Raw genomic sequence first — 6,680 nt, forward strand, 5'->3', positions numbered from 1 at the left:
GGAGGATTTTTAAACTGGGTTTTTTAGAAATTTTAATTATCACAACACAAAAATTTTGGTTTTAATTTGGTTTTATTCGGTGGGGTGTGTGGGTCTTTCTTTGTTTTAATAATGTTGTGAGCCGCCCTGAGTCCTTCGGGAGAAGGGCGGGATATAAATTGAAATAATAAATAAATAAATAAATAAATAAATAAATAATAACAGCTAAACAGTTTTGGCTACCTTTTGCAACTTCTGAAGCCACTTTTGATCATACCACTAACAATTGTTGATTTTTTTTTTCTTAGTATAAGCTTCTTGCCATTTAAGGTAGAAAATGCACAAAAGCTAAAGTGTAAATTATGTTCATTTTTAACGAACATTTTGATCAGTTATCTTCAAACCACCCAAATCCCAGTTCTCGCATCTGAGTGACACGATTTCACCCATCAATTCCCCTCTTTTTACAGCACATGGCCATCAAAGTATAACCTAGCGTAAACCAACTTCCAAACTTTTCCATGATTACACAATTGCCATCTGTTACCTTCTCTGCTGACTTCCCAAGAAAGTCAGTGGAGAAGCCAGCAGAGAAGGTCACAAATGACTGGAATGAGTCTCCCCAAGCCACACCTTCTGTGCTTGCAGCAGCCAGTAGTGTGTGTTCCCGCACAACCCTGTGCATTTTCCCTGACTCGCATCGCAACCCCACATCTTCTCTGACCTGTATCTTTGTCACCTCCTTGGGCACCATCCTCCAGCCCATGCCCCCACACTCCCTCGCTCCCTCCATCTGGCAGCAACCACTTACCTGCCTGTGGCCTGGCACTTGCAACTTCCTGCTGGTTGCCCCACTGATTTTGGTTGTGGGAAGCTGGCAGGAAGTTTCTTCACTTAATAACTGTAGGATTCAGTTAATAATGGCATTGCATAGTAGTGGAAATTCCAGCTCCAATTGCCTTTGTAAGTCAAGGACTGTCAGTGTGTGAGAGAGGAGGTTGTTGAGACCCTATTGTAGCATTCTTTTTCCTTGGTTAAAAGAAGCATCAAGTGACATGTGAGGAGACGTGAATTATGGAAAATGTATCCATATTTTAACTTTAATAGTGAAATACATTAATTTAAAATGATGCTTTATTTTTGCTTCCGCTTACTTTGAAATCTCTTAAAATGGACCTGCCTCCTTTTACAAAGTACAATTTTTTAAAGTGACGTTCAAAGACTGATGTAATCTCAGCCCTTGAATAAGTAGTGTAGACAACAATCAAGATATGTGCAAACCTTAAAAGCGTGCATTTTGAATGCTGCAGGTCTGCCAAGGATGAATTTGGGTCTGTCATTGGGAAATGTCAAGGTAAGTAATTTTTACACTTATCCAGAAAAAAATACAAAACAAATCCTATCAAAAGCAGTTCTAACCAAAAATTCCAGTTTGGTTTCTAGCTACTGCATCCTATTTCCTCTTTGTTTCTTTATGTTTCTCCTTTTCTACAAAAAGGTGATTAATGTTTTGGCTCCGCTAAGCTTGCCCTGGCTTGATTCCCCCTTCTGTTTAGTATCGGTCCCCTTCCACAAGGGTCTAGGACAGGGGTGTCAAACTGCCAGCCCGCGGGCTGGATGTGTCACACAGAAGCCGTGCCCACCCCAGCTCTGGCAAGGAGAAAAAAGTCGAAATGCATCGTGACACGTCATGTGATGTGGCGAGTTTGACACCCCTGGTCTAGGACAGTTCGGCACGGCCAGCTCCCCACAGCCAACTCTTGTAACCGGACACAATTTACACTAATATTGAAGAAATGGTGGAATAGAATCATTAAAGAAAGGATGCAAGGAGTGTCTAAAACAGGAGGTTGGCATTTGCGCAATCCCTAAAATAAGCCAACTTGGTCCTAGTTAGTTTAAAGTTTGGCTTCGGTTTTGCCAGAGTTCACATGATTAGATCTCAACATGTCCTTTGATGAGAAAAGCATTGTCTGGATCCGCAACATGAACAAGCCATAGCAACTCAAAAGCTCAGTGTGGCTGTTTCATGGCCCTCCTGGCAGGATATCTGAGCAATAACCATGCCAAACCATTGAATGGCTACTTCACGCTTTTGTACTATGAGACCAGAGTAATGGCTTGTTTGTTGAGAAACCTACATTGGCAGGGTTTTGTCTCTGATTTTGAGGCATACGGACCCAAAGAAATAGAAGAGAAACAGACTGTATGAGCCCTGATATAAGGGAGGCCCAAATCAGTAGGTAGAACATGTAATTGCTCTGCCCTAAATAAAGTAATTAGTCAATCACACTTGCCCCTTAAAACATTTATGGATGTAAAATAGGCAAATGAAATAATATTGTATCTTCCTAACTCTTTTTTAAAAAAAAAACCAAAAACCAACAACATAATTTTCAGAGTGATTGTGGAGATACGGTTATAGAAGTACAGCCCTGGTTCCCCCCCCTTCTTTCCCATAACTTTTCAAGAGCTTTCATTATAATTCAGAGCTCTTAGCCTGTGATTGTGATTCATGAGCCCACTTCTACTCCATGGTTCAGAGATTATCAAATCAGCATTACACCGTCCTTCGATGCAGAGTAGCTATAAAACAAAGTAGTTATTTTTAGAATGGCTTTGCCCTAGGGAACATTGGAACGTCTATTCTGCTATGCAACTGTTTAAAAGTTGTAGTTTGGGAAAAAGAGATTTTTGCTAACCTTTTGTGATTTGAAGTTTTATCTATTATCTACTTCTTTGCCATGTAGTCCCTAAAGATCCGAATCCCCAGTGGAGATGTGTTGCGTGGAGTCATGATTGCACTTTGCTTGCCTATGGTGAAAGCACGGGAACTGTTCGAGTATTTGACTTGGTCGGCAGTGAACTCTTCCTCATCCAGCCGGTATTTTCTTTTCCTTTCCAAGCTTTACAAGTCCAACTACCATTCAGTGAAACCTTCTTAGCCATTGCCGCTTTAACGTCTTAAGTTGAGAACTTGCATTGTTACATGCTTTGTGGCTCATTTGGTTGACTTGCTATTTTGCACGTGTGTTTGGTAAACTTGCATCCTTTGTTTGCAGATGTTTGAACAAGGTATACTTAATTTTATTTATGTCAACAAGGCTGCTGGTATTGGCCTAAAGTTGCTGCTGGTCTCTAAAATAATAATTCCAAACAGAATATCATTTAGCACCAGTTACTTTCATACTGGAAGGCAGGCATGCATTTATTTATTATTTATGTCACCGTATTATTTTGTAAATAACTCAATGTGGTGAACCTACCTAATCCTCATTCTTCCTCCCATTTTCCCCACAATGACAATTTTGTGAGGTGGCTTAGACTGAGAGAAAGTGAATGACCCAATGTCACCCAGCTGCCTTTCATGCCTAACATAGAACTAGAACTCACAGTCTCCTGGTTTCTAGGCCAGCACCTTAATCACCACACCATACTGGTCAGAAATTGCAATTGCTACAATATAATTTTAAAGAATCGTAAATATGCTAACTAGACTTTTCTAATAGGCCTGTTATCAAACACTGAAAAATGCAGGAACGGATGGATTTTGAAAAAAGCATCTAAGTCACGGGTGTCAAACTTGCCACGTCATGTGACGTGTCACGACTCTTTTTGCATTGCCAGCAATGGGGTGGGCGCGGCTTCGGTATGATGAAACGGGCCGGCAGTTTGACACCCCTGATCTAAGTGGAAGAATTTTCACTTACTTCTTTTTACTGTATTAAGGTGCTATTAATAAGCATTAATAATGCTACATGATGAAATTTCTTTGTTGTCAGTAATAGGAATGCATATTCTCTATAAAACATTAGGCTTGCATTTAATAATATATCATTGAGAGATGGATTTTTTTTAAGTTTGGTTTCAATTAGAAAATGTTTTCTACTGTTTGAAACCCTTTTAACTTCTTTGCTGAAAAAACCCTGTTTTTGTTTATTTTTAATAGGACACTAGTTTCCCAGGGGACTTGACTTACGCCATTGCAGGATTGATCTTCCTGGAATACAAAACCAGCGCTCAGTGGTCAGCTGAACTGTTAGTCATCAATTATCGTGGTGAGCTGAAAAGCTACCTAGTGAGGTAAATACAATTTAATGTGTCTACCAATAATTTATTGGGAATCCTATTTCATAAAATAAGTCCTGTGTTGTTGTTTTTCTGATCTAGTGTTGGAACAAATCAGAGTTACCAGGAGAGCCATGTTTTCAACTTTAGCAAGCACTATAGTAATGGAATAACTGGAGTACTTTATCATCCTGCACATCGGTAAGATTGAGTAATTTAAATATTTTAATGAAGTAGCCAGGGGCTTGATAACATTTAGTTGTCATCCCCCACTCCTTTTGAAATGTTTGATTGCAGTGAGATAATTAATAAAAGCAGTCACTGGCACTTAGCAAACATTAGTAATAACGTTTCATTTGGTTTTGGAAGGGTAATAGATGGTCTTTGTTGCTATATTAATCCTAAAGTCTCTGGGATCTTCTGGAACTATTGCACCAGTGCAAGAAGATTTAAATAAAAGTTAGTGTATGTCAGGCATGAGTAACGTGGTGGCCAAGTAGTAAAGATGTTTGCCTCCCACTCGGAAGGTTGAGAGTTCAATTCTAAGTAGCAGCAGATATTTCTCTCCTAGGGTGCAAAGAAAAATATAGCTGCTGCGAACTCCATGTGGCATCAGGAAGGGCATCCGGCCAGTAAACACTTGGCATCATTCAGCCCCTCCGACTCTACCCCGAATTAAGGAATTAGATAGTGATAAAAAGAGACTCTTTTTAGTGTATGGCAGGCATGCACAATTGTCAGCTTGCAAGGTAGTCCTGACAAGAAGCACACCCAGAAGTACAGCTCTAACTTTTTATAACATTTTAATTTTATAAAATAGATCTTGCAGTTCTTCCCCTTCACCTTTACAGTTTAAGAAACTAGGGAAGGTCCCTTCTGAGATGTTGGCCATTCCCCTATTTGTTGTGAAGGCTAAACTGCAATTTGTCTGACCATTGTCTAGTCCAGGGGTATCAAACTGCCAGCCCGCAGGCCGGATGCATTATAGAGAAACCGCGCCCACCCCATTGCCGGTAATGGCAAAAAAGTTGCGATACGTCATGACACGTCACGTGATCTTGCGAGTTTGACACCTCTGGTCTAGTCTGTAGCTTTTCTTCTTGTCTCCCAAGGTCATTGCCACATACCATTACAACAATTTCCATTGGGTGAGGGGGCTATGGCAAATTTTGCATAATAAGCGGTCTGGGATAAAGCAACAGAACATTATGAAGGCTATACAGGTAGTCCTCGACTTAACTACGGTTCATATAGTGACTGTTCAAAGTTACGACGGCACTGAAAAAAGTGACATACGACCGTTTCTCACACTTACGACCATTGTAGCATCCCTATGGTCAAAATTTGTATGCTTGGCAACTGGTTCATATTTATGAGCATTACCATGTGCAGGAGTCACGAAATCAGCTTTTGTGAACTTCTGATAAGCAAAGTCAGTGGGGAAACCAGATTCACTTAATTGTGCCACTAACTTAACAACTGCAATGATTCACTTAACAACTGTGGCAAGAAAGGTCATAAAATGGGACAAAACTCACTTAACAAATATTTCACATAGCAACTTGGGGCTCAATTGTGGACGTATGTCGAGGACTACCTGTATACCTTTGATAAACAAGTTCTGTGTGTATGCATTTATTTGCCTGCTGCTGTAGCCAGATAGTGAAGAAAATCCCTCTAATGAAATAAAATTTGTTTGACCCAACTTGATCTTTCAATAAATATATGGTTCTGTTTCATATTGCATATATCCCTTATAGGTCTCTGATGAGTAGTTTGCTGAATCTAATAATTGAAAGTAAAGCAGAATCATGTGGAAGTAAGCTTCCAAATTAATTTTTGCTATGGATGATGACCTATTTTTTAGTCCAGAACATTTTTTTTCCTCTAGAAATATTACCAGCCAGTATTTTAACTCTCTACTAAACCATTGAAAAATGATGTTGATTATTGGGAAGATGGTTGGCAAAAATCCGCACATTGTGTCCCATTTGCAATTTTATCCATAAAACAACCTGGAGCTTACATTGTGGCCTCATTACCCAGCTGTCCATGACCACATGTGGCCTCTGGGGGGGGGAGCTGCAGGTCAGCTACACCTGCTCTAATGAGTTCTGCGATTTGCATTATTTAAAATTGGAGTGCAAATGATATTTCTTGTTTCTTATTTCTCTTCTTGTTGTGAATACTTTGAACTTTGCTGAAAATATTTATTTCCGGGTTCTTTTATCACTTTTCCCTAGAGAATATGGTCTTGAGTTGTCATTGTTCTTCAAAATGTTACACATTTTTGAAAGGGAACATGTTTACAAGTTTTAAAAGTTAGCCATCTGCTTTGTATTGCTGATTACAGGTAGTCCACGAATTACAACAGTTCATTTAGTGACCATTTGATGGCACTGGAAAAAGTGACTTATGACCTTTTTTCACACCATTGCAGCAGCCCCAGGATCACGTGATCAAAATTCAGACGCTTGGCAACTGGCTCATATTTATGACGGTTGCAGTGTCTCCGTGTCATGTGATCACCTTTTTCAACCTTCTGACAAGCAAAGTCGGGGGAAGCCAGATTAGCTTAACAACTGCAGTGATTCATTTAACAACTGTTGCAACAAGGGTCGTAAAATGGGGCA

At 39.8% G+C, this 6,680-nt stretch overlaps 1 long non-coding RNA gene across 1 annotated transcript in view; it reads left to right on the forward strand.

The window, feature by feature from the left end:
• The window catches only part of LOC107301091, a 4,716-nt gene extending 1,968 nt beyond the window's left edge, over positions 1–2,748 (forward strand). Inside the window, exons 2-3 of the long non-coding RNA XR_001549262.1 lie at positions 1,290–1,333; positions 2,730–2,748. This is a non-coding gene — a long non-coding RNA (uncharacterized LOC107301091). The remainder of the gene's footprint in view (positions 1–1,289; positions 1,334–2,729) is intronic.
• The last annotated feature ends 3,932 nt before the right edge of the window (positions 2,749–6,680 follow it).

Source organism: Protobothrops mucrosquamatus, unplaced genomic scaffold (assembly GCF_001527695.2).
Source record: "Protobothrops mucrosquamatus isolate PMUCROS unplaced genomic scaffold, P.Mucros_1.0 scaffold9973, whole genome shotgun sequence".
Classification (NCBI taxonomy): domain Eukaryota; kingdom Metazoa; phylum Chordata; class Lepidosauria; order Squamata; family Viperidae; genus Protobothrops; species Protobothrops mucrosquamatus.